Source organism: Cololabis saira, chromosome 6, assembly GCF_033807715.1.
Source record: "Cololabis saira isolate AMF1-May2022 chromosome 6, fColSai1.1, whole genome shotgun sequence".
In the NCBI taxonomy this organism is placed as follows: Eukaryota; Metazoa; Chordata; class Actinopteri; order Beloniformes; family Belonidae; genus Cololabis; species Cololabis saira.
Genome location: NC_084592.1, coordinates 5,142,827 through 5,167,326, shown reverse-complemented (window position 1 = coordinate 5,167,326; position 24,500 = coordinate 5,142,827). Strand labels below are relative to the sequence as shown.

The 24,500-nt window shown below is 41.0% G+C and overlaps 1 protein-coding gene across 4 annotated transcripts in view; it reads left to right on the top strand.

Moving 5' to 3' along the window:
• The window catches only part of si:dkey-91i10.2 (uncharacterized protein LOC555224 homolog), a 134,416-nt gene that overhangs the window by 35,388 nt on the left and 74,528 nt on the right, over positions 1-24,500 (top strand). For 2 of the 4 annotated variants that reach the window (XM_061723072.1, XM_061723069.1), the window contains exon 1: positions 7,400-7,512. The exons of 1 other annotated variant lie outside the window; for it this stretch is intronic. The gene's annotated coding sequence lies outside the window, so the exon portion shown is untranslated. Of the gene's footprint in view, positions 1-7,399; positions 7,513-8,136; positions 8,190-24,500 lie in introns of those variants that run through there. One more of the 4 variants, XM_061723071.1, reaches the window with a different exon arrangement.

Here is a 24,500-nt window from a genome sequence, read left to right as displayed (position 1 = left end):
CTTCCTTCCTTCCTTCCTTCCTTCCTTCCTTCCTTCCTTCCTTCCTTCCTTCCTTCCTTCCTTCCTTCCATCCTTCCTTCCTTCCTTCCTTCTTTCCTCCTGCTCTCTCCTTCCTTCCTTCCTTCCTTCCTTCCTTCCTTCCTTCCTTCCTTCCTTCCTTCCTTCCTTCCTTCCTTCCTTCCTTCCTTCTTTCTTTTCTCCCTTCCTTCTTTTCTCCCTTCCTTCTTTCCTCCCTTCCTTCTTTTCTCCCTTCCTTCTCCCTTCCTTCGTTTTTTCCTTCCTTCCTTCGTTTTTTCCTTCCTTCCTTCGTTTTTTCCTTCCTTCCTTCCTTCCTTCCTTCCTTCCTTCCTTCCTTCCTTCCTTCCTTCCTTCCTTCCTTCCTTCCTTCCTTCCTTCCTTCCTTCCTTCCTTCTTTCCTCTCTTCTTCTCTTTCTCCTTCCTTGACCCGAAGACAGCACAAGGGTTAAGAAAAGAAAACGTGTGAGCTTGTGAGCAACTAGTGAGCAATTCCCAAGATACTTCCACCCCTCCCCTTGAGGCAGCCCCTCATCCCAAACTGGAACACTTCCCACCTTTTTCACGCCTTTTTCAGAGCACGTGCACATACTGTACAGCAATTGACCAGTTTGAACTAAACACTTCACATAACACCCATAATGTTCCTGCTATGAAGGGAGGGCTGGTGTGAGAAAGTACTCTCTGAATGCTGAGCTCTTCTGTCACTGACTGGCATTAGGCACAAACGTGCATCTGGTGCTGCTAATAAATAATTGAAAAAGAAAAACGAACGTGTCCTACTGTATGTAATACCTTTCTTCAGGATGGCGGGTTGAATTTAAGTAATGATTTGAGGCCATCTGTTGTGTTACTTTGTTAACTTTTTGTTTATTAACTGGCATCATATGAATTTGAATTAAACCAGTGGCATAGATAAGATTGTATATTATATATACATATATATATATACGTATGTATGTATATATATATATGTATATATATATATATATATATATGGATCTGACAACAACCTGCACAGACACTTATGCAACATACACAAGCACGCTCATTATGATACATGTTACATGATACATGTTACAGTGATATATATATATATATGTGTGTGTATATATATATATATATATATATATATATATATATATATATATACAATTAATGGTATTGTATCTTTATCCTAAGAAAAATGTAGGATATGACCTTCGTAACTTTCAATTTACAGCTTGTTTTTTTCCTATCAACAGTCGAAAACAAGCGGAACAAGAATCTCAGTTCAAAAACTATTGAAAGGCCTGTTGTGTTATTGAGACGTGTTATTAAGATGTGTTGCAGTATCTGACCAATGCTAAGTCTTCCCATGCTGATTACTAACTGATATAAACTTGTTTTTTAATGTGGAAAATTCCATCATTTCACATGAATAATCTTTGCAGTCAGCGTATTGATCGTGTGATTGCGGTGGAGGTGCTAGATATTGAAGAGCCACTTTAACAGCCCTCAGTGTTTCTGCCGTGAAAAACAGCAGGTGTCTGTAGTAAACCCCCCCACACGGTGAGTGGGGGGGGGTTGAAAGCTGGAAATACCCTCTTCTATCTCTCCGTCACCTGCTTTTGTCATCATAGTTGAATCAGTACAAAATAAGCTAAAGGTTTTGGTGGTCTCACTTCTTTCTGAATGCATACAATCAGAAAGAAAGAGAGCTACATTTGAGCTCCATTTGTCTCCATTTGACAGGAATTCCCAACTGTACCTCCACTTAAAACCACCACAAGAGCCATGCAGCTGAGGCTTGCCTGGTGCCTTTGGAGGCTGGTATTCCCATCGGAGATCAGAACTCCCTCGAGTATCCTTCCACGTGCTCGGGAAAAAGCAAACACATATTTTAGCATCATTGCAGCACACTGCAGCAAGAGAGAGATGCTGCCATGTCACAGCCTCAGCTTTGGTCTTTGCAGTCTTTCACCATGATGTTTGAATCATCGGCCGTTACAATAGTTTTTTAAGATAAGATAAGATAATCCTTTATTTTCTCCCTCAGTGGGGAAACTCACTTTTTTGGCAGCAGTACACATAACACACACATGCAGGGGAGGGGTAAAAAGTAAAAAGTAAAACAAATATATAATTACAAAATATGAAAAGTATATACAGTACATTGAAAATAAAAACGAAACAGTGCAAAAAAAGCAGGTAGAATGTGTGGAAGGTAGACAGGCAGATATTGCACATATGGTTATTGCACATATGGTTATTGCACATATGGTTATTGCACATGTTATTATTGTCCGTTAGCTACTGAGAGCAGGCCTGGTTGTTTACATGTTCCTTTAACAGAGCAGAATATTTCATTACCTTCTGGGCGTTTTGCTGTGTACATAAGTTTGCATAATAATGAGGATAAATTGGATTTTATTGAGATGCTCCTGTGCTGTTAACACAGCCTGGCTTCATGTGAACACAAGGGCTGTGCAATACAGAGCAGTGTCATTAGTTATTAGTGACAGGTTATTAAGTAATTCTTTTCTTCCATTGAAACGTTATTCTGAGTCATTATATATATATAATTCTGCTCTCTGTGGTAAAAATATATATTAATCCATATATCTATGATCCAAAGAGAGGCACACAGTCCAATGTGGACTAAATGTAGTCGCAGCTGTTGTGGAATTACCTGATATTTATAACTTTCATGATGATTCATAAACTAAATGACAAATAGATCAATGGGATTTAGCTGTCTGGAATAATACAGATGAGGCCCGAGGTTAATAAAGCCAGCATAATATTGTATTAAATGTAGGTACTACACTAGCGCCAACATTTGAACCGCTGACTGAAGCCAACGCAGGAGTAAGAACAGTTGTAGTTCATTGACTGACCACCGGGTTTGATCTCCAATGACCCTCGTGTTCAAATATCCAACACTGCAGCATAAATAAACATATTTACATGCTGGTTTTAAAAAACAGTGGATGGCTGTCATCACTTCTGATTTAGTTAGCATAGCTTCTGATCTGTGGGCATATCCATACGTATTATAAAGAGAAAAGTTTTAGTTGTGCTGTTAGTTGAACTAACAGATGGCCTAGACTGGCTGAACGTTGGCTTATGGTTCTTTTCCACTAGTACCTACTCAGCCCGACTTGACTTGCCTCGGTTTGGTTCTTTTCCACTAGGGGTGTAATGTGCTGAGTAGATACTTTTCTGTAACGATTCTGCTGAGGTTCTAAGCTGCTGAGTCGGCTGTATCTGACATCATCACACTACAGACCACCGATTGGTCGGGGGGTTGGAGTCAGACTTGAAGCTTCTCTCACTTTCATTTTTTAACCTGATATCTAATAGGGGGGGGGGGACGATACGGTAACTCACGATTCAATACTGTGGCGATATGTGGCCCACGATAACGATAATATCACGATACATGATATCTACGATATTCGATATATTGTAAGGAATTTCATCAACGATATATGTGACTAAAAAAGAAAAAATACCCATAAAAAGGAAAACGTCTGTAGTTATGCATTTATTCAATGCCAGAACTTCATCCAATGTACAAAGAAAGTGCATTTGTATAAACCTCACTGCCAGCTAGTCTAGTAAATGTAAACACTGTATAGCTGGACAAATTGAAGTGCATGAACAATAGTGCGGTGACAACCACGTAAATCCATTATGTGTGTTGTAATAAAATATCGATATTTGCTGTCAGTTTATCGATTATTTATTGCGACAGAGAGCGCAACAATATATTGCAATATCGATTTTTTTTCCCCCACCACTAATATCGAACACAAGCCACAGACCCAGCAGCACATCTATCATCTCCTCCAGGTTCTACATCTTTAGTGTTGTTGTCTTCTTCGTTTAGATACACAATCAAATACGTCACAGCAGCTTCTCCAACCTCCTACTGCTGATCTGGGTATCTAAAATAAACGAGGGCGAGGCGAGTGGAGTCTGGCTGAGTAGGTAATAGTATAAAAGTGCCATTAAAAAGGTCCAAAGGTGAAGCTTATCTAAACACAGGCAGCTTGTGCCAACAGATCATTAGCTAAACACATTTCTGATGTTCCCACCAAAATGACGTTTGAAACAGGACGTGGTGTTTTGAACATTAGCGGACAGCTCCACAGTTCCTCCGGCGTGGCTCATCCCTCTGGTGCTTCATGCCAGAGCTATGGCAGATCATTATAGGACCATTTAGGTAAAGTCTACCAGGGCCCACACTCACTCATCCCCAAACGCCCAAAGGCTCCCCTGACTGCAATGGGTTTAACCCAAATACAGAAACTCTGGGTCTGCAGGGCTGTTAGGTACTCTCCCTGGACGTGGCTGCCCAGAACAACTTCCAAAGAGATGCTAGTTTAATTTCAAGGTCAGATTGCAGAGTCAGTTCGCACCAAAGAGCCAAAGTGGACGACTGAGGACTCACCTGTTGAAAGCCAATCAGAAAAAAGCCAGACTGGAATTTGTCAAAATGCATACTGCCAAACCACAAAGCTTCTGGGAGAATGTGCTTTGGACGGATGACACAGAACTGGAGCCTCTTGGCAAATCACATCAGCTCCATGTTCACAGATGCAAAAATGAAGCATTGAAAGAATAAAAGACTGTTGCTAATGTGAGACATGGAGGAGGCTGGGATATGTTCTGAAGCTGCTGGAGTCAGTACAGAGTGAATCTGCAGTTACAATGACATCTCAACACTATGAAGGTATTCTGGGGCTAAATCTGCTGCTTAGTGTCAGAAATCTTGGTCATATTCGCAGGTCATGGGTCCTCCAACAAGATAAAGACCAAAAACACCCGACAATGACTAACAACAAAACATTGGGCTATTCTGAAGATTCCTCCCATGAGTCTGATATAAATCCTATGGAACATTTATGGAACAGTCTGAAGAAGAGCATGAGCAGCTCGTTTGGGAGGAGTGGGCCCAAATGTCCTTCCACAAACGCAGTAGTTGGATTGAGAGTTACAGAAATCCCTTGATTGCCTCAAAAGAACATTTCTGATGTCCGATGTGTAACAAAAGACAAAAGACAAAAGACAAAAGACAAAAGTGTGAGTCTTGGATAAACAAACATCCTAAACATATTTCACAGTTTAACTCAGCCAATGATTGTTCATGTGGAGTTTATGATCAAATCAATGAAAATTACATTTTTGTTCTCCTGTCTCTGCAGGAACATTAGTGGACTAGAATATGTCGATAAAATCAAACTCTGCTTGTATTTTGTGTAGCTGGCAAAGTTGTCTTGTGTCTTGTTTGTGGCAATCAATCAGGTCAAGAGGGAAAGTTGTTGTCAGAGTTGGTAGTAACGAGTTACATTTACTCCGTTACATTTACTTGAGTAAGTTTTGGGAAATGTTGTACTTTTAGGAGTAGTTTTGAATCACTATACTTTTTACTTTTACTTGAGTAGATTTGTGAAGAAGAAACTGTTCCTCTTACTCCACTACATTAGGCTACGTTGAGCTGTTACTTTTCTTTTATCCCTTTTATCCACGTACACGTCAATCTCATGACATCACTGGGTGATTCTTTGGGAAAAATGTTAGTTTTTGCATGTTTTGTCACATTTACACAGACTCAAACACACACAGAGTTTCTATGAGTTCATGTTTGTTCTAGTTCTGCTGGTTAAAAAAGAAAAGTACAAAGGCTGGAAATTTTGTGCTAGTTGTGCTCAATTAATTTTTTTATTCTGTTATTATTTTTTTATTTTATTATGTATTAAAGTACTTGAATTTACTTTAAGATTATTTTAATTTAAGTTATTTTTTATTGATTTTAATTTATTTTTTTATTTTATTGATTTAATTTGCCTGAAGATTATTATTTTATACTTTTGTCTGTTTGAATGGTTGTGTTAAAAAAATAAATCAGACGTTACTCAACAGGTACTCAGTACTTGAGTAGTTTTTTCACCAAGTACTTTTTTACTTTTACTCAAGTAATTATTTGGATGACTACTTTTTACTTCTACTTGAGTCATATTATTCTGAAGTAACAGTACTTTTACTTGAGTACAATTTTTGGCTACCCACCTCTGGCCGTGGATCACTTTTATCCGGGACACTATGTGAACTTGTGTGTGATCCCGGTCATCAGCCACCAGAGCAGCTGTCACTTCATCCTGCCTGATGATTAACGCTGCATCCCCCCCCCCCCCCCCCCCCCCCCCCGGTGCTGAAACATGCCCACACCGATGACACAGCAGCACCTGTCTGCTCTGCACTCTGCTTTTGTCTGCGTGCGTTGTAAACAGCACTCGAGTTGTAAAAAAGAATCAGGGGGGATGGTGGATTTTATCATATGGGGACAGGTAATTTGTGCTGATTACAAATAATATAATATATTACAAATAATAGCAGTGACCAAAACAGCTGCAGAAATACTGCAGGAATGACATAGCAGCAGTTAAATGCAGCCTTCTGTAAGCTTTAAATATCCACTGGGCTTACATCAAATACATCAAAACACTACAATAAAAAACACTTTTCTGAACTTATCAATATGACTCTGTCCTTCACAGGATAAGTAACATGGATCACTGCAAAAACTCACAATCTTAACAAGAATATTTGTCTTATTTCTAGTTCAAATGTCTCATTTTAGTAAAAAAATCTCATTACACTTGTTTAGGTGTTTAGGTGTTTGGGAATACCTTCATTTGTATTTAAGTGATGCAAGGGATATTTTTGTTAATTTGAAAAGTGCTGCAGGAGGAGTTTCAGTGTTTCTAAATGAATTCAAGCCTGTGGCTTTTAAAGTAAGAAAAACAAAACAAAAACCCCCACTTTTTTGCAGATCCACTGCAAAAACCCAAAATCTTAACAAGAATATTTGTATTATTTCTAGTTAAAATGTCTCATTTTAATAAAAAAATCTCATTACACTTAAAACAAGACTCATCACTGGAAAAAACAACAATTTTCACCTGTTTCAAGTAGATTTTCACTTGAAATAAGATTTTTCTACTTATTTCAAGTGAAAAATTTACTTGAAACAGGTGAAAATTGTCAAATAAGTTATTTTTCTGGTGTTATTTTCCTGGTGATGACTCTAAATGTTGAAATAGCAGTAAAACCACATTGATTGATGAAATGACATAAGGGATGGAAAGGGGGGATGATTTTGACCGTTTTTATTCCAGGAGGGATGCCCTCCCCCCTCACCCCCCTCCTCCCCCCTCATCCCCCCTCAACTCCAGTGCTGCTTGTAAAGGACCTCACAACTTGAGCTGGACAGCCGCTTCTCCCCCGTCTCCATGTCGACCACGAGGGCTGTTCACGTCGGAGCATGCTCAGTCTGGCTCCCTCCCCTCTAACAATAGGCAGTGAGAGGGCTCGCACTCACTCACACGCAGTCTCACACTCATACTGGAGCTGGCAGTGGGAGAGACGGAGAGAGAGGAGAGGCTGCCCGCTGCGCTGCAGAGCTCAGCTCACTCCCAACACGCCTGCAAGCAGACACTCCCAACAAAGGTGAGCATCCAAACCTGCACATATTCCTCTCTGCTGCTTTGGCTTTTCTGCTGGTGAAGAGTTTGTAGCATCCTTTGCTTTGTGTCTGTGAAGGATATAGCTTCAGAGTAGGAAAAAAACTGGAAATAAAGAGGAAGCATGTGCTCTGCTTTGTGAGTGATAGGACTGCATGGAGTTTCCTTTACTAATACTATATATTTGTGGTATAATTGCATAATTATGTTCCCTCTGTTTGAGTTTTGGGGGAATCTTTTCCAATATAGTGTTCCTGTCATTTTATGAATGGTAAAAGCAAGTTAGAATTGATTATGCTTAATCTGAGGTGTTCTAGTTGACAAAGCGGGGATTGTTGAATAATTCATGTCGCCTTGTATGGAGGGAAGTCAGGGTATGACAGCAGGTGTAATGTGATGCTTTGCATGGACACAGATAGCCTTTTTTAGACTCTTTTGATCGTGCAGTTCAATTTTACGACCTTTCTGTTTGCCTATTCAAATATTCCTACCACTTATCAAGCATTTCAAGCCTCCTCACTTGAAGATATAACTCCAAAAATGTACGACTTTTTTCCTCTGAAGAGAAAAGCATAGCTAGACGGCTGGAGTTGAATGTTATGTGATCTGCAGGTGGAGGGAACGTGAGGATCTTCCTCTGCATGGCTGACCTTCTGAGACTGTGTGAGTGTGTCTGTCTGCTTGTGTTCCAGTGCTTGTTAGGGGTGGTTGAACTGCAAGATATCTCCAATATTATCACGCCAGTCCCGCCCCATTTCTCTCTGAGGCGCTCTCTGGGAGAGATTCACTCACACACACACACACACACACACACACAAACCCGTCTCCCACAAGATTAATTATTGTGACTGATGAATTCCTGGTTGGTCAATAGTGTATTCCTCTGCAGCCGGCCCCCTGTGCTCACGCTCGTGCTTGTTTTGGCTCGTGGCAAAGCAGCGTGGATATCAGCTCACGCTCTCGCTGACGTTGTTGTACTCGTATTTAATACTTAACTTTAATACTTTATGGATATTTGCAAATGCAGGAAAAAGCCAGAGGTTTACATCTGCCTTCTTTCTGCTAGCAGTTCTGCTAGTTGGTGGTATTTGTCCGCTGGCAGGTTGTGCACACAGTTTTATCAGATGCTGATCAGACCTGACACAGAACCAGGTCATAAACGTGCCATAAAAACACAAAATCAAGAAAGCTAGGAGGCTCTTGAAGCTGGATCACTTTAATCTTTTTGGTGTTTTTGCTTGGTTTCATTATTTATTTATTTAAAGGTTTAGTTATCAGGGACAATGCACATTAATACATACATTTAAACACATGTAAAATATGCCAGAATTAGCCAAAAAGGCTATTTTGCATCTGCTGTCCCTGGACTGGTGTAAAATAGTCAAAACAACAAAATAACATATTTGAACCATTTTTCAGATTTTTTCAGTTATTTTATTGTTATTATTATTGTTTTATTGTATTGTTTTGCTGATGAGAAAATATGTTTCTGTATTTTTCTTATTTTTGTGAGGGGGGATATATATTGTTTTTCAGCACTACCTTGTTCTCTATAGCTGATATAACATGAATTACTCCTATGTGGGATCAATAAAGTTCTTATTTTTGCCATCTGAGAAAATTAAATATATTATATTTGGTGCCTAACTGTTTTCCAAGTATATTAGTGCGTGTGTGAATGAATAAATGAGACGTAAAACGTACATTTCTTTGTAGAAAGGTGCTTTATGAAAATAAGTCCATTTACTTGTATTAGTTTACAGCGCAGTCTTGAACATCCAATATGGCGGCGATGATGACGTATCGCAGCAGCTCCATGGGGCGTCTGAGAAAATTAAATATATTATATTTCGTGCCTAACTGTTTCCCAAGTATATTAGTGCGTGTGTGAATGAATAAATGAGACGTAAAACGTTTCCGAATAAGAAGGCTACATCAGAATAAAGATTAAAAGGTAAGAGACTAAGCTGAAATACAAACACACACAGGTTAACGTAAGCTCAACAACAGACAATTGCTACAAACGAAAACAGAAACAACATGAAGCAGCAACAGTAACATCAACATTAATAACACGAGACACAGTAACACACTAACAGGCCAAAAACCAACAAGACAAAAGAACTAAACACAGAATAAAAAGCCATGCACAAAAAGCAACAGTGTAACTAGACAAACTAATAACATGACAGGTGGATCAGACAAACACCCACAGGCATCTTTCTTGATCCTTTCTTCAATTAATTGTTTCCATGCATACTGAAACCACAATAGAGACATCTCCTCCTCCCGTCTACCTCGTCTGACTCACCTGCCCAGCACAAGGTAGCAGAGAAATCAATGTGCTACACCTACACTAGATAACGTTTCAATTGACGGTGGAGAAGAATACAAATTAAAGACAAGAGGATTGGACGCATGGAGGGACGCAGCAGAAATAGAGAGGTGTGGAGTGATGAATGGCAGACAGAGAAAGAGAGGGAGAGCCACTCTCTCACCCTGTGGGAAATTGGAAAATAAATTGAGTTGACATAAGCAGGTTTGCATAGAGATATTGATGCTGGGGAGAGAAGAGAGGTTTGGACTCAGGGCTTAGAAGTTCATGAGAGGCTAATCATCCCTGTTAGGAGGACCACAAGGCTTCCTGGGGTAAGTCATTAGCAATTTCCATCTGCCATTGATAAAAAGATAAAAAGGCTACAGTTTCATTGCTCTTCAGTCTTGATGGTGTTCTGGTTTGTCCTCAGTTTGTTCAGCCCAAAATAAGGACCAAGGAATTGAATATTTGAGCTCTCCAGAAGACGTAGCCAGTAATGTTTAAGATTCTTTTTTGAACTTTATAAAGCCTAACACTCGAGTGTCTCACTGTTATCACATGGGAAGAAGTTAGTGGAAGTTTTTGGGGAAACCAAACACATTTGTTGCTCTTCAATGCGTGGTTTCTTGTTAGCTATTCAGCTTTTTCCTCTTGTTAGATCTTTGGGTAAGGTGATGTATTACCATCTTTTGACGTCACTGCACAACCAGCAACATGTCTACTATGCATTTTTTTTCTTTTTAGCAATATTCTTTAAACCAATTGTCTTTGTAATTTATTTATCTGCCTCAAATGAGCTTGAGCCTCGCCAGTGGCAGGGCTTTGTAATCTTCCCTAGGGATTGGGACACCACTTGCTACGTCACTGCGTGGTTTAGGTTCGGGTACATAAGTGGTCCTGGGCATTTCACGGATTTTTGTGAGATCAGGTTGAAAACGTTGCAGCTTCACATTAAGCCTGATTTATGGTTCCGCGTTACACCAACGCAGAGCCTACGGCGTAGGGTACGCGGCGACGCCGTAGGCTCTGCGTTGGTGTAACGCGGAACCATAAATCAGGCTTTATTCTGGCGAGATCTGAAAAAACTTTGCAAAAACGAGCAAGCAAGTGATTATGTACATGCACTGAGTGAATATTATGAAAGTAAATATATATTTCTCGCTAGAAATGTAATCAAAACGCATTTTTATGCTGAAACTAACTCAAAATATTGATTTTATTCACTAAAAAATGAGAAATGTCCGCCATGTTTTTTTGTTTGATTCAGTCTGCAAATGATGACATAAAGCATTCTGGGAAATTTTCTCAGGCCCTCGGTCGGTGAGTCAGAATCTGAAATCCCTCGCTGTGAAGGGCTAGATTCATACACACTAGCCCTCGTTATGTCCACTAGCCCTCGTTATGTCCACTAGCCCTCGTTATGTCCACTAGCCCTCCTTATGTCCACTAGCCCTACATGCAGAGAGGAATTGGGACACCACTCCCCTCATGGGAACGCGCAAAATTTAGGGGTAGGACTGAAAAGTAGTACTAGGGGAGATTGGGACTGGGCCTAAGGGTGCTTTCACACATGTCCCGTTTGGAGCAGTTGTTCCGGAACAGGGAGCGTTTCCCCCTAAAGATCGGATCGTTTGGTACATGTAAACACAGCAATCGTGCTCGGATGCCGGTCAAAACAAGCGAGCCGAGATCTAGGAGAGGTGGTCTAGGCTCGCTGACATTCCAGACCTGGAGCGGGGCGCTTTTTTTATTTGGAGTGAGAACATAATCGACCGCGACTCAAGGAGAAGAGTCGGTGCAGCCTCCACCACTTTCTTTCCTATTGGACGTGCCGAGATGTTGTGACAGCGCGGCACGGTGGAATTAAAAAGAGTTCAATTCGGGCAGGGTTTGTGCAGCGCAAACGCCGCAGCAGGCGGCCCTCGCCCGCCGCTGAGCTCGGCAGCAGAGCTGTCCGCTCTTGCGCCGGCAGCACATAAATGAATGGGATTGCAGCGGCGGTCTGCGCTTTTCGCCCTCTATGTGAAAGGGTTATAACCATTGTTGTTTTTCCCGGGGTACGGAAGAGGAAACTCCTTCCGCGTTCAGTTCTGACCAATGAGAGAACAGTTGGTTCATGGCATTAGTTAACAGCTTTGAACCGCTACAGACGGTTGCCCCACTAACGAGAAACGAAACAACTGTATTGATTTAGCCCCTGAATCGGAACAAAACAAACGGGCCACAGGTCTGAAAACATCCATATTCTCCTGAACTCTGAAGCATAAAGTGTGTAAAGGTGTAAAAGCACTGAGGAAAAAGAGTATAGTTTTGGTACACATGGGGAAATGTTAATGATAATATGGAACAAATGAAACAAATGAAACAAATGAAACAACTCTGCTGAGCATGATGTTGGCTGCACAGATGATGGTTTCCACTTGTAAATACACTTTAGTTCATACAGCTTACAAGTGTTGATGCTTGTTTATCAGGTCCCTGTAAACACAAGTGACGGTTGATCAATGGCAGTCTTTTTATCTCCCAATACCAACCCTCCCCCATGTCTTTCTACATGCTGCTAATCGTCACATCCCTCACCCTTTCATCGCTCTCATCCCGTCTTCCCCCGTTCCCAACTCTCCCTTCCTATTGCTGCCTTGATAATTTCATGTATTTGCAGCCATTTGATATTTAATCTCCTTGCTTCACCTTGCTACTCCTGACCTCACACACTGCAAAAACTCTAAATCTTAACAACAATATTTGTCTTATTTCTAGTTAAAATGTCTAATTTTTAGTCAAAAACTCTTATTACACTTAAAACAAGAGTCAATACCAGAGAAATAACTTGTTATTTGACAGTTTTCACCTGTTTCAAGTAAATTTTCACTTAGAATTTGTAGAAAAAATCTGCCAGTGGAACAAGATTTTTTTGCTTGTAATGAGAAGATAAATCTTGTCCCACTGGCAGATTTTTCTACTTATTTCAAGTGAAAATCTACTTGAAACAGGTGAAAATTGTCAAATAACAGTTTATTTTTCTGGTAATGAGTCTTGTTTTAAGTGTAAAGAGATTTTTTTGACTAAAAATGAGACATTTTAACTAGAAATAAGACAAATATTCTTGTTACGATTTTGAGTGCAGTGCAGTCCTCAAAAATTGTAGAAATACTGCACTTTAGATGTTAAAAGATGATAGAAGCTTATGTCTGCCTTTTTTAGATCGTACTATGTACGTACTACGTATCTATGTTGTGCCTGTAATATTACCATGTTTTATAAGTTCAACAAACGCCATATACCCATTTTCATTTGCAAATCGTAACATGCTGACATGTTTTATTATATTTGATAATCACACAACAATAACACAACATTCTAAAATAATTAAAAGAGGTTGGAGAAAGTTTAAGGTAGCACTACACCACAGACAAGTCCCACCAAAGAACCTCCTGTAGGTCGAGCCCCTATGACCCGGTAGGTGCGTTTGCACCAGCGGGGGGTCCAGATCGTGGGCCGGGCCTCCATTACCAGGAACCATCCTGTGAAAGTGTCTCTCAGGAACATTCCCGGCTGAAAATGTCCCTGCAGGAGAGGAGCTCAGGAACCCCCTGGCAGGGGGTCTCTGCTCAGCAGGAGTTCTGAATTACGTTCAGCTCTCTAACATGAACATAATCCATGTGACCACACGTCATTTGAACCATTTGGTTCCAGACATGCTTTGCTACATTTTCAGTAAAGTACATTTGATGAAGTTGGAGATTACAAGAAAAAAAGGATAAATCAACCGGCACTCTGTTCAGATTTGTTGGCATATGACACCAATGTAGAGGGGGGTTTTCTTTTAATCTTAATCACTACGGCCGCCATGTACATGTATGTTAAAAACAGGAAACAGAAATGTACCACAACAGGAGTGTTTTACATAAAGCATTCAATGTATTTCTAACATGATTGATTGACAGTTGGCTCAGCCAATGAGTAGTCGCTGTCGTTTCTTCGTCCATAATCATTAAACTACCACGCTTAGCAAAGCAACCATCTGTTTTAACCCCTTTGATAAATGCGACTGTCATTCCTTTTATTTCACTTACTTTACTTTACTTTACTTCCATTGAGTCAACATGTTAGATCAGGGGTCGGCAACCCAAAATGTTGAATGAGCCATATTGGACCAAAAACACAAAAAACAAATATGTCTGGAGCCTCAAAAAATGAAAAGTCTTGTATCAGCCTTAGAATGAAGGCAACACATGCTGCATGAATCTATATTTTTCTTTCTTATTTTTCTTTATGCACTTAAAGGAGCCGTCTGTAAGAAATGGCCAAAACTGGTACTGCAGTCACTTTCAAAATATTGTTGAGCGGCGTGTACCCTCCCCCTCCTCCCCCCGACCAGAGGTTGCCAGGTAGGCTGCAGAATGCAGCAGGAACGTAGGCTGCCATGGCTGCCATAATTAGAGCCGAGCTGGCAACCCGGATGCTGAAACAATACTGACTTGGTGATTGGGAGATAGGTGGAGGGTGGAGCTTCAGAAACAATACTGACTTGGTGATTGGGAGATAGGTGGAGGGTGGAGCTTCAGAAACAATACTGACTTGGTGATTGGGAGATAGGTGGAGGGTGGAGCTTCAGAAACAATACTGACTTGGTGATTGGGAGATAGGTGGAGGGTGGAGCTTCAGAAACAATACTGACTTGGTGATTGGGAGATAGGTGGAGGGTGGAGCTTCAGAAACAATACTGACTTGGTGATTGGGAGATAGGTGGAGGGTGGAGCTTCAGAAACAATACTGACTTGGTGATTGGGAGATAGGTGGAGGGTGGAGCTTCAGGAACAATACTGACTTGGTGATTGGGAGATAGGTGGAGGGTGGAGCTTCAGAAACAATACTGACTTGGTGATTGGGAGATAGGTGGAGGGTGGAGCTTCAGAAACAATACTGACTTGGTGATTGGGAGATAGGTGGAGGGTGGAGCTTCAGGCCAAAACAAAAAATGACAACATAAACATCAGTTGAGGGCTGCAACTCCTCTTTTTAAACTGGAATAGCCTGGCTTGACTGCTGTTGTCAGTGACATAAGTATTTGAAATGAACATGATTTTTAAATGTCTGTTGACATATTGGGGTCATTTTATGATTCGTTTTATTATTGCTCTTACATACAGCTCCTTTAAGCAAAAAAGAAATTTCGAGAAAAAAGTCAAAATGGCGAGATTAATGTTGAAGTACAATCTTGAGAAAAAAGTCGAAATGTCGAGAAAAAAGTCGAAATGTCGAGAAAAAAGTCGAAAAGTCGAGGAAAATGTCAAAATTTTGCGAAAAAAGTCGAAATGTCGAGATTATAAAGGAAAGGAAAAAGGAAGAAAAAAGAGAAAAAAGGGAAAAAAAGAAGAAAAAAAGGGGAAAAAAATTGAAAAAAAGAAGAAAAAAAGGAAAAAAAAGAGAAGAAAAAAGGTAGAAAAAAGAAGAAAAAAGGTAGAAAAAAGAAGAAAAAAGGAAAAAAAAAGGTCAAATATTTTTGAAAAAGCTCCAGGAGCCACTAGGACGGCGCTAAAGAGCCGCATGCGGCTCTAGAGCCGCGGGTTGCCGACCCCTGTGTTAAACGGTATATCTGGCTGTAAACGTGTGACGACAGCTCTGTAGGTATTTCAGCAGGTTTCGGCTAAAGGAGCTGGGAGCGAAGCTAACTTTGATTGATTGTATGGTGGCCAAGTTTCCGTCAGCTTCCCAAGCAAAAAGGCTGCGTCCCGTACGAACCAATTGGCCACGTGACCGAATGCTTCGTGCATTGGTGCATTGGCCGTAGTATTATGTGAGGACATCTCTTTTAGCTTCTTTGCTGTCAGTGTGTTGTGTTAGCACTGACCGATACAAAACTACTGACTAAAATCATAGACATGTATCCGTATCCTCCCATGGAGCTGCTGCGATACGTCAACGTCGCCGCCATATTGGATGTTCAAGACTGCGCTGTAAACTAATACAAGTAAATGGACTTATTTTCATAAAGCGCCTTTCTACAAAGAAATGTACGTTTTACGTCTCATTTATTCATTCACACACGCACTAATATACTTGGGAAACAGTTAGGCACCTAATATAATATATTTAATTTTCTCAGATGACAAAAATAAGAACTTTATTGTTCCCACATAGGAGTAATTCATGTTATATCAGCTATAGATAACAAGGTAGTGCCGAAAAACAATAGATATCCCCCCTCACAAAAATAAGAAAAATAGAGAAACATATTTTCTCATCAGCAAAACATATTTTACATAAACATATTTAAAAATTTTCAAGTAACAAAATAACATATTTGAACCATTTTTCTGATTTTTTCAGTTATTTTATTGTGTGAAAAATTGTTCAAATGTTATTTTATTGTCTGGAAAATGGTTCAAATATGTTATTTTGTTATTTGAAAAATGTAAAATTTGTTTTGTTGACTAAAATCACCAGGCAGAAATGACCATGATTTCTACACTTTTATAATGTTTTGATAATGTGGACAAACGTGTCTGCTCCTCTAGTATGTAGGATTTAGTGTTATCCTGGCTTCTGGAGGAGAAAGACGGGGGACTGTTCTGCTTCTCTCTGCTCTCTAATGTTTCACCCCAGACCACCTGCTCAAACTCTCATTAAAGACATTGTGAGTCCTGATAACATCAGAGTATCCAGATCCGTATAGATGCCTGTAGGAGCCGTCGATAACACGGCTTTGATGTATTCCTGATGGCTCCTTGTTAAAGCCGACTATGAGCCAACAAGAAAGGCTCTTGGAAAACATCGACACCCCTGAGCAAGGTCAAAGGTCACTATTGATCCAGAGACAGGAGGCGACTGCTACAACACATGGTTGAATTTAGAATAGCTATTTTTATTCTATTGATTCAGAGATTGTAATTTTGGTTTTATGTTGTTTTTTTTGTCCCTCAATAATAACACCACATACATTAAAATATTCTTTTGATTGAAAAAAATAGGTAAATTGTTCTAATTCTGTAAGAATGGGATCTATGAAAAGGACGCTTTTTCATTTGCAAGACATACATTAAATAATTTGCCTTCAGATGAAGAATTGCTTCATTAGTTTATTCTCGTTGCTAAGTTGTGGTTCGCTGCTTTGTGAAATATTCCTGTAAATTACATTGGAACAAAAATGCAGGCATCTTCATTCTTTAGATCAGTGGGAATGGTTTTATGTACTAACCTGTTCAAAAATGATCCTTTAACGTACCGCCGCTTCCTTGAAATGTCATCAGGCTCCCTCTGAATCCATACTAATTAGAAAAGATGATTGAAATCATGACTTTGGGTCAATTGTTTTTTTAACTGGCTCATGAGCTTTGTATTTTTTCCACATGTCCTCTTTAAACTGTCACACTTCTGCTTTTGTTTTCTGGATAAAAAAGATCATCTTTTGTAACTTACCATGCGGATTCTTTCAACAAATGTTTTCCACAGTCTGTGTTGACATATTTTTCTGGTTTCTTGACTGAAATTTCCAATCATTTTTGAACACAGACCCTTAAATATCCACACTACTGGTGTAGGTTTGTTTGAACTTCACTTTCACAGACTGTCGGGGATTACTACCCCTATTCCTGTTCAGTATTTACAGGCCTGGGTCTACGAGGGTGCATAAGCATTGCACCCTCAGTTTATGTGTTTGCATGCTCAGATGAAAAGACGAAAAGAAAACTGACAAGTGCGCGCGCGTAAAGGCTGATTTATGGTTCCGTGTTACACCAACGCAGAGCGTACGGCGTAAGGTACGGTGTAAGGTACACGGCGACACGTACCGTACGATGCGTGTCGCCGCGTACCCTACGCCGTAGGCTCTGCGTCGATTTAACGCAGAACCATAATTCAGGCTATAGTGTACGTCACTCATCTGCGTCCAGCGTGCAGTTACCTGCACCAGCAAGACGCTGCTCTTTTATGGGACCGTCTCCAGTCCCATAAAACCTGCACCTTTTGCTGTGGTATGGTGGTTTCTGCCAGATTGACTGGACCACACAGGTTATATTTATTTTTGTTATTTATTTTTCTATGTTTTATTTTCTGGTGCTTGATTGTCTGATGGGTGAGGTAGCCCAGACTAAGGCCCCGTTTACACGGAGCAAAAACGGTGGTGTTTTCATGCATTTTGGCCGTTCGTTTACACAAAAACGAAGCTCAAAGTCACCAGCGTCATGAGTGCGACCTGTGTTTACAATTTGTTTGGCCACCGTCAATATTTTCTTGTATTTTACCTGTTTTATATTCTAAAGTCACACTTAAAAGTAACTCCACTTCTCTGTCACTCCAAACCAAAGACTCTCGTTCATCTTGGAAGTAACTGGCAGTCAAAGCTGATTTATGGTTCCACGTTACACCAACACAGAGCCTACGGCGTAGGGTACGCGCACCGTACGTAGGCTACGCCGTCGACTTAACGCGGAACCATAATATTCAGGCTTCACACGTGTCATTTGTTGATGTTTTTTTCCAGGATTCTGATTGGCTAGCATGACTTTATCTTCTCGTTACACTGCCCCCTGCAGGTTTGGATGCTCATAGCACCTTAACAGCGTATTTATCAGGGTTCGTGTAAACGAGGATATTTTTCAAAACGTAGAGGGGGAAATATCCGTTTTTGTAAATACAAACGTTGTGTAAACGTGTCCTAAATGTAGCATTTTCTTTGTTCTGCGATATTGCTGCAAAAATGCACTTGAAAAACACTTTAAATATTATTGTTTGACTGGTATCATTCCACTTGAAATGACAATGTCATGTTTAGTGATGGTTTTGAGCTGTATAGATAAAATTAGTTTGAATTTCTATGTTTTATTTTCAGGGTCAGAAACATCTGTTGTTAGATTGTCTGATGGGTGAGGTAGCCCAGACTAAATGTAGCATTTTCTTTGTTCTGCAACAATATTGTTGCAATAAAGCATTTGAAATACACTTTAAATATTCTTGTTTTGCTAGTATCATTCCGCTTGAAATTATGGGAAAATACATAATTTAGTGTTGAATAACGTGCCAGGCATGTGCACCCCTCTGATCTGAGATGCACCGTAGTCATCATTTTATACAACCGGCCCTGAGTATTTATCATCATCACTTAGCTATTTTTTGGAGATAATGTGGCTAATTGGACTGTGTAGAGACCATCCTTTGGCCAAATATTTAAATGACTCTCTGAGTCCTTATCCACGTGATGAATAGGCAAACTCATCTTAAATACTTCCCTGTGGAGTTAAATCATCTTCTTCCTTATTAAGACATTTGCAAGTTTCAAACATGAATTCTTTAGCAGTTGGTGGTTCAGCTTCTAGGACCATCTCATAATCAGTATGTGCAGCAGTAAATCAGTAAATCAGACACAGCAGCAGGAGTTCACCTCTTCCCAGGTGACAGGCTATTTAAGGAGAGGCAAAAGCGCTCTGATGGAATACATGAATGATATTCCCTCTCTTCTTTCTGTGTTCCCTTTCAATCTCTATTTTTCTATTCCCCGTCCAACCTCCCTACTCCACTCTGGACATTCATTTCAGGGCTGAGGTGACTCACGCAGCCATCTGCTGCCCGGCAAATCCTCTCTGCTTTCTTACCCTCAGTTCTGCGTGTTAACACTGATACCTTTATCTATCATACCTATATCTCCTTCTAATGCTCATCTAGAACCTGAATGTCCCTCCTCCCTGCGGTTTATCAGATACTCTTCCTACTTGCTCTGAATTTATCTCTGTAAGTGTTGTTTACCTTTATTTAGCATGAGATCATTTTTTTCTTCTCCTAATCTGTCTCTACCTTTTTCCCCAGGAGACAGATTGTAGGAATGAGGTCAGACACTGTGTGTGTGTGTGTGTGCGTGCGTGTGTGTGTGTGTATTGCGTGTATATATATGTGTACAGACTGTTTATGTAGGTGTTGATTTTGCCATTACGATCCCCTGCAGAAACAACAGCAGGCATGGGAAACCCCCTGGGGGCAGATCTGTGTGTACTGACATGTTTCATTCCTGTGCATCAAATTAGCCCATGACAAATATTCTTATGTGTTTCTACTTTGAATGTAGCTTTTTGTATAGTTGCTGTATAGTTGCTGGCCTGAAAAGTTGAGGTTTCCAGTGGTATTCATAGTTTGACCTGCTTGATCTTTTTGGACATTTCTATTTATATAATTTACTGCTTTAAAAAAACAAACAAAAAAACAATTCCACCTACCTCTTACCTATGAGAGTGATTAAGTCTCAGGCCCCGTTTCCACGTAGCAAAAAAGGTGGGGTTTTCATGCGTTTTGGCCGTTTGTTTACACGAAAACGAAGCTCAAAGTCACCAAAAATGATAATTTCTGAAAACTCCGGCCAAAGTGGAGATTTGCAAAAACTGAGTCTTCACGTTTGCTTGTAAACGGAGAGAAATTAGGCTTCAGAACGTCACATTATGAGACAGAAACGTCACCTATGTTTACAATTTGTTTGTCAATATTTTCTTGTATTTTACCTGTTTTATATTCTAACGTCACACTTAAAAGTAACTCCACTTCTCTGTCACTCCAAACTAAAGACTCTCGTTCATCTTGGAAGTAACTGGAAGTTACTCGTGTCATTTGTTGATGTTTTTTTCCAGGATTCTGATTGGCTAGCATGACTTTATCTTCTCGTTACACTGCCCCCTGTAGGTTTGGCTGCTCATAGCACCTTAACAGATATTTATGCGGGCTCCTGTAAATGAAGAGATTTTTCAAAACGGACAGGGTGAAATATCCGTTTTTGTAAATACCCGGCTATGTGTAAACGTGGCCTCAGAGTTTGTCAGTGTTTCCAATTCTAAACCCAATGAGGATTTACTGGAAACAAGTGGATTAAGTCCTCCACTGTGGAAAGGAGTTATTATTACCCCAAGTGAAGGAGTAAAGCTCCTGAAGGAGGGGCCATAGTGAATGTATATGCCTCGTTGTCCTGACCCTCGGTCATGGAAACTGGCTCTCCAAATTCCCATGATGAGAGTCAAGTAGGAGTGGGATTATTTATTGCCCCCTGGCTGGGGGGCTGTATGTTGTCTATGTGTAGTTTGCTTCCACCTAAAGCAGTGTTTCCCCAACACTGTGCATTGTGTGTGGGTGTGTGTGGGTGTGTGTGTGTGTGTGTGGGGGGGGGTGTTCTCGACTGTTGATGTAGCTCGGGGGTGGGAGGAATACTTTGAGGATCTTCTCAGTCCCACCAACACATCTTCTACAGAGGAAACCTGTGTATTCCCAGCGGGTACGCCCGTGACCGGGACTGAGGGTTCTGGGGATGGAAGTCGGCACTTAGCTCCTCAAGGCTCCGTGTGTTGTAGAGAGAGTCTTGTGGGGCTTTTCCACTAGTACCCACTCAGCCCGACTCGACTCACCTCGCCCGCTTCTCCACTAGGGGTCAAGGCAGGTGAAGGCGTGCCGAGTAGATACTTTTCTGTATCTTTTCTGCCGAGGTTCTAAGCGGCTGAGTCGGCTGTATCTGACATCATCACACTCTGAGATGGAAATCAGCGAAAGAGACTCTGACGGCGGCTTCTTGTTCATTTTATTCCACCAGCAACGGCAGCAAAAGTCTGTTTCATGATCCAACTCTGAGGTGCAGATGTTCATAAACCTGGTGCTGAGGAGAGAATTAAAAAGGGATCTAGACGGTGATAAGGAACGACCAGATCTACCAGGAGCTCTGTCTCTTCATAGCTGCTCACGGATCCAGCTGACTTTTCAGCAGCGCAGAGACAAACTAACAAAGCATTGCCGCTTGAAGATTCTCTCACTCTCATTTTTTAACTTGGTATCGAACACAAGCCACAGATCCAGCAGCACATCTATCATCTCCTCCAGGTTCTACATCTTTAGTGTTGTTGTCTTCTTAGTTTAGATACACAATCAAATACGTCACAGCAGCTTCACTCCAACCTCCTACTTCTGATCTGGGTATTGAAAAGAAACGAGAGCGAGGCGAGTGGAGTCGGGCTGAGTAGGTACTAGTGGAAAAGTGCCATTGGTGGACACTTCTCTGTAACATTGGGACATTGGGAGCAGGGCCTCTGAAACGGCACACTGGGCTGGTGGCTTGGTGGTTCCCCTTTCTAAGAAGGGGAACAGGAGGGTGTGTGCCAGTTACATGAGAATGTCACTCTGCAGCCTCCCCAGTAAGGTCTTTACTGGGATGCTGGAGAAGAGAGTCCAACTGATGGTCCAACATCAGATTCAGGAGGAACAGTTGTGTTCTGCCCAGACCATGGTACACTGGACCAGAGCTATACCCTGTGTTAGGGTCCTAACGGGCTATAGCTCAACCCGTGCACATGTGCATTCTGGACTTGGGGAAGCCATCTGACCATGTCTGTCAAGGTATCCTGCAGGGGGTTCTCTGGGAGTGTCGGTACTGAGTCCGTTGTTACAGACCATCCAGGGGTTAAGTGGATTGAGTTTCCAGTCAGCAAAGAAATGGGATTTCTGATGGTATCAGATAAACATCCAGAAGACCGGATCACTTGTCTGAGTTTACATGCTGTTCAGAGAATGGGATAAATGTCCAGAGCATGGCTGACTCCGTGACGCTATGTGGTGCTGTAACCATGGTAACCATGGTAACCATTTCAACAAAGAGACACTTCCGGTTGACGGGTGTTTTGTTTGGCGCCAATGTTACGCCTTCCGTATATATTTCCACTTTATTTTGATCTGCTCCGGTGTCCTGATGAAGCTTCTGCCATCTCTTTAGCGATCTTTTTAAAGGTGTTCAAACAACTATTTAACACGTGCCGTCTCCTCTCACTTCCGGGTGAAGGAAGGAAGGAAGGAAACGCCCCAGAGGAAATTCTCCAGCATGTGCAGACTGCAATATCAGATGTCTCTGTATATGTGCCGTTAAAATTCCGACTGTGAACGAGTTATCAAGGTGTTGCTATCCGATTATTAAATGTCCGAAATAGGTCCGAAGTAGATCGGATTAAGGTGTTTACATGCAGTTTAAAAGTCCGAACGATGTCTTATACGATCAGAAATCTGATTGAACTGCTGCATGTAAACATACTGAGTAAGTCTGACTGTGTTGGGCTGCTGTTTTCTGGTCATAACTTTAATGTACAGCATTTAGGTGCACCCGAGCACTGGTGTGGGTTTGGCTTGGTGACCTCAGGAGCGTTGCCTCCCTGCTTTTTGCAGATAATGTGGTCTTGTTGGCTTCATCAAATCATCACAGCTGAGTGTGAAGCAGCAGGGACGAGACTCAGCACCTCCAAATCTGAGACCGTTAGTTGAGGCAAAACCCAGGGCTCTCTGTTTACCAGTCAGTTTAGCCACTTTATTACAAACCGGATTCGGTTGAAGTTGGGAAATTGTGTAAAATGTAAATAAAAACAAAATACAATGATTTGACCATCCTTTTCAACCCATATTTAATTGAATACACTACAAAGACAACATATTTAATGCTCAAACTCAAACTTTTTTCAAATAAGGTCACGGTCATTCAGTCTTGGTTTCCGGCCGTGGCGCTTACGTGCAGTGATTTCACCAGATTCTCTGAACCTTTTGATGATATTATGGACTGTAGATGTTGAAATCCCTAAATTACTTGCAATTTTGCTTTGAGAAATGTAGTTCTTCTTAAACTCTTCAACAATTTTCTCACGCAGTTGTGGACAAAGTGGTGACCCTCGGCCCTTCCTTGCTTGTGAATGACTGAGCATGTTTGGGGAGGCTCCTTTTATACCCAATCATGGTTCCCACCTGTTCCCAATTAGCCTGATCACATGTGGGATGTTCCAAATAGGTGTTTGATAAGCTTTTCTCAGCTTTCTCAGTATTTTTTGCCACCTTTCCCAACTTCTACTGGACGTGTTGCAGCCATGAAATTCTAAGTTGATTATTATTTGGCAAAAAACAACCAAGTTTATCAGTTTGAACATTAAATATGTTGTCTTTGTATTTTATTCAATTGAATATAGGTTGAGAGGGATTTTCAAATCGTTGTATTTTGTTTTTATTTACATTTTACGCAATTTCCCAACTTCAACCGAATCCGGTTTGTAGAAACATCTGGTATACCAACCAAAGTGGCCTGTGAGTGTATGTTCCAACCTGTGGTCATGAACTGTGGGTAGGGACCAAAAGAACAAGATTGTGGGAACAAGCAGTTGAAATGAATTTCCTCCACGATGCAGCTGGACTCTCCTTTGCATCTCAGGGGAGAAGTTCCACCATGGGAGTTGTCTCCAAGTACGGGGGCAGTTAAGAGGTTTAGTTTGGTTGAGGATGCTCCTCAACACCTCCCTAAGAGGTTGTTTCAGACATGTCCAACCAGGAGGAGGCTCCGTAGACCCTGGACACGCTGGAGGGATTATGTTTCTGGACTGATCTGGGAATGCCTTGGTATTTCCTTAGTGGAGAAGGTGGCCGGGAACAAGGAGGTCTGGTCTCTGCTTATGCTGCTGCCCTCGCAACCCAAACGGAGATAAGCACAAGGGCCAATGACGTGATGCTGATATTTTCTGAAAAACTGATTTTTTTTCAATTCAAAAAAGGTTTAAATGGATAAAAAATATCATATATATGAACTACCTGTCCCACATATGGACCCACTTGAATTTTACAAAAATACTAGTTATTTGGGATTTTGTTGTTGTTTTAAGCGTCAAAATGTGATG